The sequence below is a fragment of the Malaya genurostris genome, chromosome 2, assembly GCF_030247185.1.
Source record: "Malaya genurostris strain Urasoe2022 chromosome 2, Malgen_1.1, whole genome shotgun sequence".
Taxonomy (NCBI): domain Eukaryota; kingdom Metazoa; phylum Arthropoda; class Insecta; order Diptera; family Culicidae; genus Malaya; species Malaya genurostris.
The window spans coordinates 329,789,665-329,804,717 of NC_080571.1; positions in this window are offsets into that span (position 1 = coordinate 329,789,665).

Here is a 15,053-nt window from a genome sequence, read left to right on the forward strand (position 1 = left end):
TTCCAGAGCGTGGTTTAAAAGTACCATTCGCTCTTTTTTTCATAAGTATTACTTGAGAAGGGGCAAAACCAAGCAATTCTTTTAGTTCATTTTCAATTTCATCAGTACTTTGATCATTTGATAAGCCTTGCTAGACAGCCTTGAAGCCTATATCATATGAATAAAATTAATGAAGTTTCTCGGACAAATATCGGATAAGACGTTCATAATCTTCCAATCCATCAACCAAGACTCGACATTCTTCTCTTCGTCCGATTTGAAATGAGACTTTTACTTCCGGGAGAAAAGTAGAAAGCTCAATCCGGAATGCTTTGAAGTCGGAAATCATCACCGTCACTGGTGGCATAAATTGTCGCTTCTTCCCAGAACGACCCAGAAGCGTCCATTTTGGGAATTTTCGAAGAATTTTTTTCTATGTCGCTACAATCGGATTCAGGAAGAATCTCGTAAATATTGTTATACGGCATAGAATCATCGGAAGGGAAATCCGTCCGTTGTCTTTTATTTTTACATTTTACAGTCATTTTAGTCGTCGTCAAGTTCGGACGTGTTTTTCATTCGCTCCCAGTGCCGCGCGCGAAATATTATTTATTGTTTATTTTAACTGTTAGTTGTGTAATCAACATGAGTTGTGAAATTTGTGCACTGGATACCTCCGTCGACACAATCATGTGGACATGCGTTGGCTGCCCTCGAAAATTTCACGCGGCTTGCATCGGTGTTACCATTCAGCGCGGTTCTCTCAGGAAGAGAGACAAAAAAGCAGATATTAATTCTTATGTGCTGCCATGTTGCGAGGTATGTCAAGAATTACTACAAGTAAAGATGCATTATAGCAGCCTTGTTGAACAACAAAAACTGCTGGAGAAGCAACTTCAGGCCAACACGGAAGTGCTGCATAAGTTTGCTTTCCAACAGGAGAAGCCAACTGTAATACATGAGGCGATTGACGGACTAGAAGTCTTACTCACTACCATAAAAAATGAGTTGATCGCACTAAATAAAAATAGCAGTTTGCCGGGAAGTGTGACAAGTGTTAAAAATCACATGACTGCACTGCTAGATACAGCTTTAAAGTCGACAAAGGAAAGTGTGTTCTCGACACTGCAAACCGTGACGTCAGAATTTTCTACAAATTTGCGAGACCTGAGTAACGAAATAAGTCAACTCAGCCAGCTATCACTTGACACAGCAACCTGTTTACCTAACAATCCGAATTCTATGGTCGAGTTGGACATTCTAGAGGAGTTGAAGTCTTTATCAACAAATATTGCTGGAATCCAAATTGCTGTATCATAATCATCGACACCTGACTCATGCCCCAGTTTGGATGACGAATTGAATTGTAAAAAACCCGACTATTCTGGATGGCGTTTATTAGGCAGCAAAAAAGTATGGAAAGCAGATTGGAGTGAGTACGACGCACGCCAATCTAGGTTCCGACGTCAGCAAAATGAGGCTGACAAGTCAAGAAGGCGCAAAAAGCGAAATTCAAGAAAAAATTACAATAACAGATCCAATATTCTTTCAACGCATCATTCATCTACAAAACGATATTGTAATAACATTATTAGTCACAACATGAATAATAATAGCAATAACAATAATAACAACAACTATAATAACAACAACTACAACAACAGCCGAAATAATCTTCCACCTGATAGAATACTTCTTGCTGCAGCTAAGGATCGATTTTCGGGACCACCAACAAATTACAGACCTACAATTAATTTTCAAAGAGGACCGACGATTAATCCTTATCGAGAGCACAACCTGCAACTAACGATGCCGAATCAAATGACTGCTGAATGTTCGACAACTGATACGTGCGTGGCGTGTCGTGCTCAACATTCGTGTTTTCGACAATTTTGACGCATTACCCAGAAGAAGAGAATAATGACCATATTATCACAAGTCAACAATCATGTTCAATAAGATCTCCTCATCTAGCGTCGTCGACAGAAATCGTAGCATATTGTCAAAATTTTAACCGTATGAAGAGCGCACATAAGATTAATGAAATCCATAAAAATATTTTAGGGTGTTCGTATGGAATTATTCTAGCAACCGAAACTAGTTGGGATGATAGCGTTAACAGCACGGAAGTCTTCGGAAACATTTACAACGTTTTTAGAAACGATCGTGAGCTCCATACATCTGATAAAAAATCGGGGGGAGGTGTTCTCATTGCTGTTTTAGCAGAATTTGACGCCGAAATGATAACCACTACGAAATTTAAAGAATTTGAACACGTATGGGTAAGAATTCATTTAGCAGGTGAAACACATATTTTTGTTTCAGTATATTTTCCTCCTAACAATGCCCAAAAAGCCACATATGAAAAGTTTTTGCATGTTGCTGATGAAATAATTACTAAGCTTCCATCGGAAGTTAAAGTTCATATATATGGAGACTTTAATCAGCGCAATATCGACTTTATTCAAGACGCTGAAAATGATAGCATTTTACTACCTCTCGTTGGGGAGAATGAAACACTTCATTACTTATTCGACAAAATATCTGGTTTAGGTCTTAATCAAATTAATCATGTAAAAAATCAGCAAAACTCTTATTTAGATTTTTTATTTACTAATATTCACGATGATTTTTGTGTAATAGAATCACCAACTCCATTGTGGAAAAATGAAGTTTTTCATACAGCAATCGAATTCTCAATATTTATACATCAGATTAATAGACCCGACGACTACGAGTATGAGGAGATTTTCGATTACCACTCAGCAAATTATGATAGTATTAGTCGTAAGCTACGAGAAATAGATTGGCAAGAACTCCTTAGAAACGAAGGAAATGTCGAAATTTCAGTCGATATTTTCTACGCGCGGCTGTACGACATAATAAATGAACATGTCCCATTAAAGAAAATTAGGCGACAAAATAATTCAAAGTATCCTGTTTGGTATAACGAGCATATTAGAAATTTAAGAAATCGAAAACAAAAAGCTCATAAAAAGTACAAAAGAGAAAATAATAGTGACAATTTATCGAATTACATACACATCTGTGACCAACTAAGTTTAGCAATTGATACTGCATTCAAAGAGTATAACTCAAGAACTGAACAGGAAATAAAGTCTTGCCCAAAAAAATTCTTTAGTTATGTTAGAAACAAATTGAAATCAGAAAACTTTCCGTCAAGAATGTATTTACAGGAAAACTGTGGCGGAATTACGAAACCACCACGTTTTCCACGTTAATCCCAATCCACATAGTCAGAACGACCTCAATACTACATTTCATTTCGACACAATGTAGATACATTGTAAACGTTTCCGTTTCCATACATTGTAGCACATTCAGTCTTATGATTTGGTGCATCAGCACTTTACAAATCATAAACTTTAAATATTTTATGAGTTGGACCGATACAGCCGAAATTATGCTCGGTACCAAAAACGGTCCTCCTATCTTAAACACTTGAACTGCTTACAGCGCACAAGTAAAGTAACGCAATGAATATAAACACTTTAAACCATTGCGCCGCTGGCGTGGATTTACCGCCTAGCGCGAAGGAAAATAAATAACTTCAATTGTTCTTGCCATCGCCGCGAGCCGAGCGATGTTTAATAAACACTAGCCTTCTCCAATCGTTACATCCAAAACTTCTTTTAAATATGTAATGGTCAAGACTCAAGACTTCTCGGTAAAAATGTACACTCACACTAATTGAAAATGTAAATCGAACAAAACTACAATTCAAAAAATAAATCCGTCAGTTGACGGTTGTAAGCTCGAACCCGTCAGTACCATTATTTTAGAAGTCCGAAACCCTGAACCTGCCACATGGCGACAGTGACAGTGGTCAAAGTAAAGACCCTCGGAAAAAAATTAAGTGGTTAAAGTAAAGACCCTCGAAAAAAAGTTAAGTCCTCGGTGAATAGTACTGTTCTGGTCTTGAAGTAAATGGATAAGCTTTGGTTTCGTTTGTGGCTGCAGCACGGTTCGGAATTAATTAATGTAGCGTGAAATGTAACTTCTGGTAGCGGAAAGTGCGGAAGTGTTTTAGTGTTACATACAAAGTTTAATGAGTGAAGAAACTACTACTACCTAGTGAAATACATTGCAATAATCATTGCATTAAACACTCAGTTATACAGTTCCAATTTTAAGCATCTAGCGTCAGAAAGTGAAAACAACTTAAATAAAGATTTAGCGAAAACCGAACGCAAAAAGTGACCTTGGCACTGATACCAAGAACAGTGACAAAAAAAAAAAAAAAAATAAATAAATAAAATAAATACAAGAAAAACATGGGTTGGTTCTCGTCGGAGGATTCAATGTCGAATATTATATACACCTCCAACGATGCCCAAACCTGGGCAGCAGTACTTTTGGCAGTTACAGCGGGAGCCTATATCGTAGGCAAAGCCGTATACAGGCTCAATAAGTTGGTCACGGAAAGAGCAGCGGAGCGAGCAGCCAGGAGGATAACAGCAACAGTTTAAAGATAAGTAGCTCATTATCAATAAATTTATTCAAAAAAAAAAGAGAGAGAAGAAATTTTTTTTTACATCATATACTTTACAAAATCTTGTTTTCCTAATATAAAAAAAAAAAAATGCCGTACAATAAAGAGTTAGACGAAGAAATCAACGAAATGGTTGAATACTTCAGAGAAGTAGAGATGCAAGCTAAGAAAATTACTAGCACAAAACAATTCGAAAAGCAATTTTTAGAAGCAGAAGGCGATATTGAATTCGCTATTACAATATTTCCACACCAACCGGAAAAAACACGAACTGTAAGAGTGACTATCGGAATTTAGGCAAAATGTATTATGAATAATTAATAATAATTAGAAATCATGAATTATACTAAATGGAAAAAATTGATGAATATTTAGCAATATTAAAAACAATAGAAACTAATTTTAGAAAATCCCCAAATAGAACTTATTCGACCCAAACTCTGCAAATAAAACGAAGTGAAGTACAATTCGCACAAAATAGCATCAACGAAAAACTTGCTGAGCTAGAAGATACCCTAGACTCAGACTATTTCAATTTAATCAACCGAGAAGCAAAATTGCTTTCCGGAAAAATTTTCAATTTAATAGATACCAAGTTAGTCCATGCCAAACCATCGCTACTACCCAAATTTAAAAAGGTAGTAAAAGCAATAATAATACAAAACAAAGAAACAAAAAGCAAAATGACTAATATAGAAAATACCATAAAAACGGTGACGGCTTTAATGCCCGAGTTCGATGGAAATCCTTTAAACCTGACCAGTGCCATCGATGCACTAAACATTATTAATACAATGGTGACAAACGATAACAAACAACTAGTTATCAGCATCGTATTATCTAAACTCAGAGGCAAAGCGCGAAACGCATTTGCCGCTAAACCCGAAAGCGTCGAGTCCATAATAGACAAAATAAAAACCATTGCACCTGCCTCCGTTGGAGCAGTGCAATCTAAACTAAAATTATGCAAACAAAAGTCTGACATAATCACATTTACCAACGAAATTGAAACCCTAGCAACGCAACTAGAGGCTGCATATGTAGCTAAAAAAATTAATGGCGAGGTAGCCAAAGAAATGGCTACCCAAGAAGCAATTAAACACATGGCGGAAGGTCTAAAAAATGAAAAAACATCAATTATTCTTCGAGCAGGAACATTCACGGACCTAGCTTCAGCGATAAATAAAGTGCTAGAGGTAAACCCGGCCTGCGAAGAAAAGATACTATTTGCAAAAATGCAAACGAATAAAACGAATATACAGCAAAAAAGTAACGGTGAAGGTCGTCAGTTTAAACAACAACCGATACCATTCTTCAATATGCCTTTTCAGCCACGGTTCCAAGTACAGCGTGGTTGGAATAATCAAAACAACCAACAAATGCCTAACCAAGCAAATCAAAGTCAAGGGCGCCAAATGAGACCAAATTTTAACCAATGGCATAACCTGCCTCAACAAATGTTCAGTTACGGACAGTTCCCTTATACTCCGTATCAGCAGTTTTATCAACAAAACCCATATCAATACCAAAATAACTGGAGAAATAATTCCAACACCAATTTCAGCAACGCACATCCAAACAGAAATGTGATGGTTGCGGAAAACACATCGGAGCTGACGTCTGGTCCCCAAGACGTCGGCCAGCAACGAAGTGCAAACGGGACAATCAAGACAAATCAGAACATGAGAATGGATGTGAACCAGAATGTGGGTCACATTCAAGCTCGGTTAACGAATCAAGCAAGCCAGCAATGAAAATATTCAATTGCGAGATAAGTTATACAAATTTTGTAATTTTAAAATTAGATGTCTGTAACAAACCGGTCACACTAATCGTAGACACAGGTGCAGACATCTCTATATTAAAAGAAAGCGCACTAAAGCCAAATATACTTATTCACATGAATGAGAACTGTATTATAAATGGTGTTACCGAAGGTAAAATGGAAACCGAAGGTAGCACATATGCTAATATTAAACTAAATAATAATTTAATACCACATAAATTCCAAATAGTTAACGATAAGCTACCTATCTTTACAGACGGAATTCTCGGTAGAGACTTTCTAATAAACTACGAATGCAACATATGCCTGAAAACATGGCTAATTACTTTCGAAATAAATAATGAAATCTTCGAAATACCCATTAGAGATAAATTCAAGGAAAAATTTATTATACCACCTAGATGCCAAGTAATTAAAGAAATAAAATTAAGATATATCACTGAGGATAGTGTAATCTTATCCGGTGAAATAAAGCCAGGAGTGAACTACTCAAACGCGCTTATCACTCCTGGTGCCCAATATGTAAATATTATGAATACTAGCGATAGTTTCGTACAGATTCCTTTTAATGATTTAATAGAAAAAATCAAAATAATCCCAGCTAGCAACTACGAAGCAGCCGGAAACGAAAATAAAAACTCTAAACGAAAAATTAATCAACGAATACTAGATTTACAAAATCAGATTAATATTAAAAATATACCAATCAATGCTAAAGGTAAATTAATAGACCTATGCTATAGATATAACGACATTTTCGCACTCAAGGATGATCCGTTAAGTGCAAACAATTTCTACAAACAAGAAATTAATCTAGAAAATAAATCACCAGTTTACATAAAAAATTACCGAACACCCGAAATCCACAAAGGAGAAATAAATAATCAAATTAATAAGATGCTTGATGAAAATATTATCCAACCTTCCGTATCCCCGTATAACTCTCCCCTTTTACTAGTACCGAAAAAATCAACTACTGAAAATAAAAAATGGCGATTAGTCATTGATTTTCGCCAATTGAACAAAAAAATTATTGCAGATAAATTTCCATTACCAAGAATCGATGAGATACTTGATAATTTAGGTCGAGCAAAGTATTTTACGACACTCGACCTGATGTCAGGATTTCATCAGATCGAATTAGAAGAAAACTCAAAAAAATACACAGCATTCTCGAGTTCAACAGGCCACTATGAATTTAATAGATTACCTTTCGGACTAAACATTTCACCCAATAGCTTCCAACGTATGATGACAATCGCTCTGAGTGGTTTACCACCAGAGTGTGCGTTCTTGTACATTGATGACATCATCGTGGTGGGTTGTTCAATCAACCACCATTTGAAAAATCTAGAGATGGTTTTCCAACAACTCAGGAAATATAATTTAAAACTAAATCCAGCAAAATGTAATTTTTTCGGAAATGACGTCACATACTTGGGTCATCACATTTCGGAAAAAGGAATTTTGCCAGATCCATCAAAATTCTCAACAATAAAAAACTATCCCACCCCAACAAATGCAGATGAAGTTAGGCGATTTGTAGCCTTTTGTAACTACTATCGTCGCTTTATCGAAAATTTTGCCAAAATAGCACACCCATTAAACAAATTACTTAGAAAGAATACAAAATTTGATTGGTCGCTCGAATGCGAACAATCCTTTCAAACACTTAAAAATCTACTTTTAACGCCAACAATTTTACAATTCCCTGACTTCAACAAGAAATTTATTGTAATCACAGATGCTTCCAAAATGGCTTGCGGTGCAGTTCTTGCTCAGACACACGACAATATTGATTTGCCAATAGCGTACGCAAGTAGATCATTCACCAGAGGCGAATCGAATAAGTCGACAATTGAACAAGAGCTGACAGCAATCCATTGGGCCATCATGCATTTTAGACCATATTTATACGGAAGAAAATTTCTTGTCAAAACAGACCACAGACCATTGGTTTATCTGTTTTCGATGAAAAATCCTTCTTCAAAATTAACAAGAATGCGTTTAGACCTCGAAGAATTCGACTTCGAAGTAGAATACGTACAAGGTAAATTAAATGTAGGAGCGGACGCGCTCTCTAGGATTAAAATCAACACAGACATGTTAAGTAATATGTCTATTTTTAAGGTTCAAACTAGAGCCGACAAAAGGAAACAAAATGACGAAAATATTATTCAGAAAGAGAAAAACTTTAAGGATTCGTTAGATACTGAGCCTGATCAACTCAAAGTATTTGAATCAATCAATATAAATGAAGTACACAACATGCAAAAATTAAGCATTGAAAAATCGTCGACAAATAATATAAATGGCCTAAAAATTAAAATTCAAAATAAAAATTACAAAAAGGACTTGACTCAAGCGTCATTTACCCGATGTATAATAACAAATATGAATGAATCTCTCGAGAGAATTTTAAATATTATCGAAGAAAAAGCTAATAAATTGAATATTGGAAAAATTGCTCTAGCGCTTTCGAATACAATTTTCAATTTTATTAGTATTAATAATTTTAAGTCAGCATGTAATAAACATCTGAAATCACTCCAAATCATACTCTATCAACCGCAACGCGAGATAGATGATAAAAACCTAATTAACAGAATTATCCAAGAAAACCACGACTCTGCAATTGGCGGACACATCGGAATTAACAGACTCTATCGGAAACTTAAGTGTCATTACATATGGCCAGATATGAAAAAATCCATTGCAAATTATATACATAATTGTATAAAATGCAAAGAAAATAAACACACCTTTAGAACAACAGAAAACTTTATTCAAACACCAACACCACAAAAAGCCTTTTCTACAATAGCTATGGACACAATAGGACCATTTACAAAATCAAATTCAGGAAATAGATACGCGCTAACAATTCAATGCGACTTATCTAAATATATCATCGTGCAACCAATTCCAGACAAGCAAGCAGAAACAATAGCAAAAGCTTTTGTCGAACACTGCATTCTAATATACGGAACCCCGTCTATTATAAGAACAGATCAGGGAACCGAATATAAAAATGAAGTCTTCCACAAAATTAGCGAATTACTCAAGTTCACTCAAAAATTTTCAACACCGTATCACCCTCAAACTATTGGAAGTCTAGAGAGAAACCATCGATGTCTGAATGAGTACGTAAGACAGTTCGTCAACGAATCACATACTGATTGGGATGACTGGCTGCCTTACTACGCATTTTGCTACAATACGACTCCTCACACCGATTTCCCATACACACCTTTTGAACTGATCTTTGGTAAAACAGCATCAGTACCAAACGAATTGAAAAATCCAGAATTCATAGAACCGACATATAATTACGACGAATACTACTCGGAATTGAAATACAAATTAAAAACTGCAGCCTTGAAAGCAAACCAACTCATAGACAAAATCAAAACTAAACGAAACTCAAATCAAGGAAATAAATCGAAACCCTCTTCCATTCAGATAAACGATAAGGTAATGTTAGAAAATCACAATAGAACAAAATTAGACAAAATTTACAAAGGCCCTTACATAGTAAAAAATATAGACCACCCAAATGCAATAGTAGAAAACCTAGAAACAAAGCAAACTCATACAGTCCACAAAAATCAAATTGTTAAATTGTAATCATATACAATAATATTACCACATGTTATACAAAAATAAATTACAAATCTATGGAAAACACGAAATTTTACTCAAGAACAAATTTTTAAAACTATTATATTTTATATCATATTATATACCATATAATCATACACGTACTTACATCATTACCATAGCATAATCAAATTATATAAAAATATCGCTATACACCTATACAATTATTAACTCCAAAACATTATCTTATTACTATATCCCTGTTACATTCAAAATTACCTTATTGTCATTTTTTTACGTACCATTATACCACACAAATTACACTATTGACATTATACAATAACATAATAATATCTAAATCCAGGAATTATAACACAGAAGAAAAACCAAAACATTGTAAAACACATTACACTTCACACAATATTGTAAGAGATTTCTTGAGACCAGACCTTAATTTTTATCACACGAAAATGACTCCGTAAACTTCATCATTTTTTTTACGGGGAAGGTGTGGCGGAATTACGAAACCACCACGTTTTCCACGTTAATCCCAATCCACATAGTCAGAACGACCTCAATACTACATTTCATTTCGACACAATGTAGATACATTGTAAACGTTTCCGTTTCCATACATTGTAGCACATTCAGTCTTATGATTTGGTGCATCAGCACTTTACAAATCATAAACTTTAAATATTTTATGAGTTGGACCGATACAGCCGAAATTATGCTCGGTACCAAAAACGGTCCTCCTATCTTAAACACTTGAACTGCTTACAGCGCACAAGTAAAGTAACGCAATGAATATAAACACTTTAAACCATTGCGCCGCTGGCGTGGATTTACCGCCTAGCGCGAAGGAAAATAAATAACTTCAATTGTTCTTGCCATCGCCGCGAGCCGAGCGATGTTTAATAAACACTAGCCTTCTCCAATCGTTACATCCAAAACTTCTTTTAAATATGTAATGGTCAAGACTCAAGACTTCTCGGTAAAAATGTACACTCACACTAATTGAAAATGTAAATCGAACAAAACTACAATTCAAAAAATAAATCCGTCAGTTGACGGTTGTAAGCTCGAACCCGTCAGTACCATTATTTTAGAAGTCCGAAACCCTGAACCTGCCACAAAACATTGGTAATAACTCACAAGAAATTTGTAATCTTTTCGCTAAATTTTTTCAACAAATCTATACGAAGTTTTCTGAAAATGACCGCGATCGTGAATATTTTAATTTCTTTCCAGAGTTTACTGAAGATATTAATGTAAATCAAATCGAAGTGCTAGACATAATAGATGCCCTAAACAAATTGGATGTCTCTAAAAGTGCCGGACCTGATGGGATTCCACCCATATTTATGAAAAAATTAGCATTAGATCTTGCAACCCCTTTGTGCTGGCTTTTTAATAATTCGCTTCAGTCTGGAGTTTTTCCAGATACGTGGAAAAACTCTTTCCTTATACCAATTTTCAAAAATGGGAAAAAAGCAGACATATGCAACTATCGCGGGATTGCTATTCTTTCTTGCATTCCGAAGCTCTTTGAAGCGATCGTTAATGACAAACTGTTTAGTCAAATAAAAAATAGAATTACTCACATGCAACATGGATTTTTCAAAGGACGTTCCACTACTACTAATTTGCTTGAATTCGTCCACTATACCCTGACCGCTATGGACAAGGGAAATTACATTGAAGCTCTTTATACAGATTTCAGCAAAGCATTCGATCGTGTTGACATACCCATGCTTATGTTCAAATTACAGAAATTGGGAATCTTACCAGGTCTTCTTAAATGGTTGGAATCTTATCTAACAAATCGTCAACAAATTGTAAAATTTAAGGGTAAAAAGTCGAGCCCCATTCACGTCAGTTCTGGGGTCCCCCAGGGATCTCATTTAGGTCCTCTTTTATATATCTTGTTTGTAAACGACATTTCCTTTCTTTTAAAAAAAATAAAAATTCTAATATACGCAGACGATATAAAACTATTTTTAGAAATAGAGAAAAGTGAGGATGCCAAGGTTTATCAAGAAGAAATTCTTTCTTTTTATACATGGTGTAACAAAAGTCTTCTTCAACTAAATGTGAAAAAATGCAGTAGAATAACATTCAGTAAAAAACGAAATACACCTGACTTGATACTTACTCTTGGAAGTCAAACAGTTCAAAAATGCGAAAGAATTAGGGACTTAGGAATAATACTAGATTCTAAAATGACTTTTGTTGACCATTATAATACAATCATAAACAGAGCCAATAACATGCTAGGATTCATAAAACGATTTTGTTACTGTTTTCACGATCCGTATACAATTAAAACATTATACATTGCCTATGTTCGGTCAGTACTAGAATACTGTAGCTTAGTTTGGTCACCTTGCTTAATCACATGGGAAGATCGAATTGAATCAGTTCAAAAACAATTTTTGTTATTTGCACTTCGTAAATTAGGTTGGACAAGACTTCCTCTTCCATCCTATAAAGCTCGCTGTATGCTGATCAGTATTCAAACATTAAAAGAACGCAGAGAATTTTCAATGGTCTCATTTGTAAATGACATTGTCTCGAATCGCGTAGATTCCAGTCAACTCCTGTCCAAACTAAATTTTTACATACCATCTCGGCCTTTAAGAAATCGAAATATTTTTATTACAAACCACCAGCGAACAAACTATGCAAAAAATGGGCCAATAAATCAATTGATGGCTGTATACAACAAGCATTCAGAAGCAGTCGATTTCACTATGTCAAAAAACAAACTAAAGCAATATTTCAGTTCTATTCGGTAAGCCAATTATAATTATTTAACTCATAATAAATTATACATTATTTAGTGATCTATTTAGAATAGTTTACTAATTTAAGACGATTATTGTAATTATCCTTATGGTCTACTTTTGATTGACGACAAATAAATAAATAAAAGATTCTATAATATCGTGAATGTTATTAGAAAAATGTTGAATAACGGATTGTGATTTATTCCGTATTGAATTATTTTTAGCCTTAGGCTTGTTGCCTTTCCGGTTGGACGCATTTTTGAAATGTATGAAATTTGAAATTAAATTAACTAGGCTAAATTAATCTTCGATTAGACACCTAGTTTGGAAAAGTCTTAATAAAGACTGATTAGTTCGAAGAATAGTTCTTTGAATAGCTAGCCTTAAAAAAGGCTGATTAATTATATTAGCATACCACTCTTTGTATAGCCTTGAGAAAGGCTGAGTCTTTAAAAAGACTGTTAGTGATTCAGGTAGCCTTGAAAAAGACTGAAGCCTTGAATCAATGAAACTCTAGGTAGCCAGAAAAAATTTCCAGGAGCCAAGAGCTATACGCGTGCGGTGCGAACGATTGTTCAACACCGACTGAAAAAAAACACATTTGTTTAGGCTTATTCGTTTTGTATTGCTAGAGTATATTATGAATAGATTCTGTGTTTTAGTAAAGCATCATCACTTAGTTTTGCCTAATAACTATGAGTCGAACAAAAATTCATGTTTATTCAACATATTTTTATCGGAGTACGATTTTCAAAGCATGCATCTTTAATAACTCGCAGCTCAATGTAAATATTTTTCATTAAAAATACCACGAGTCCTGTTCATGTATATTCGACGACATAAAACTAGTTGAAAAAGATATTACGAGCAGTATACTAGTTATGGTAGTTACAAACTATAACATAATTTGTCTGTTTCATTTTCAACGTTGCTGAAGACTGACTTTTAATCTTTAAGATACGGAAAAGAAAACCGCAAAGCTAACAACATACAAGACAAGCTCTCAATTGAATTGTCTTTAAACTTTATTCTAATTATAATTCTGACCCACTTCTGAAACTAACCACATTAAACATTTTATCCTGACCATTGAAATACAATGCGTAACTGATAATCAGTCTTACATCTGTCTATCTTACCGGACTCCCACCTACCATAGCCAACACCGGCACCACAGAGCTTGGATGAACTGTAAACGAATCCCCGCAGGGCGATTAAAGCTACCAGGTTCGCCGTGGCTATTCTTGCTCATCGCAGAACAACTTGTAAGTGGGTTATTCCGACGGGACTAACTTTGCCTTTCACTTCGCGGAAGGCCTTTCGTTTTGTAAAGCAGATGAAAAAAGGAGCATGAAATCAGTACTTATTTCTTCTTATTCCTACTGATCCACAACCACGGGAAATGGAGTCGCCTTTCTTCTCGCTAATTCGGTAATAAAATGACAAATGCTTGCGTGTTGCTTGCTACTTTTGGTTTTAATTAGCCAGAGCGACAATGGCGGGAAGTGGAAACGAAACGATCTAATTATTTGTAAGAATATGGCAGTTCTTTTCTTCATTCCAAATTAAGTGTTCCACCTATCTGAAAATATTTCGTTAGTGATATAAATCAAATTCCTATATGAATGCGTGCTCCTGTTTGAGAGACACACTTGCTTACCTACTTAAGACGCATGTTTGCGTGTAACGTCGACTACAATCAAGAACCATTTTTTATGCTGTTGCATAATTGTCCAGGATTCTGACCCCATACCATCGCTAAATGCTTTCATTTTATGCACCAATTACATTGTTTTCGACCGAACAACTCAAATTAAAAAGTAACTACTTCCGGCGAACTGGCGGTATAAAACTTCAAACGGCCAGCGTAAACACTGTCAGACGAGATCTTTCGAAAGTATGAACTTCGCACAAACATCGATGCGCCAGCTACAGATAGCGAAATGAAATTTGTCCTCGAAGTTCATCGTACTAAAAAGTAGAAAGAAGCAAAATCTAATTTGCACTTCAATCTAAAAGTTAGTTCACTAGAAAAGAAGGCAACGAGATAATGTTGGCGGCGCAACGGATCCGCAGAAATCAAGTTCGACATACTCACCAAATATGTAGGAGATAACTTCTTGCTAAGATAGTCATTAAACATAAATAAACCTACAAACATGTGAAGTTTTTCTAGACATCAGTTGAATCCTTTACTTGAAGCTACCAAATATTACTTAATTAAATCTATGTCCTTAGATCCCACCCTAGAAGTGAAGTTAAATTGCATCGTCAACATAGTTTCGATCACAAAGAGTAAGAGGTAGTTGCGTCAAGACCAGTAGTCATTATAAACATGCTACCTCGGTCTTATGGAGAATCAGTTTAAAATAACGTTCCCATTGCA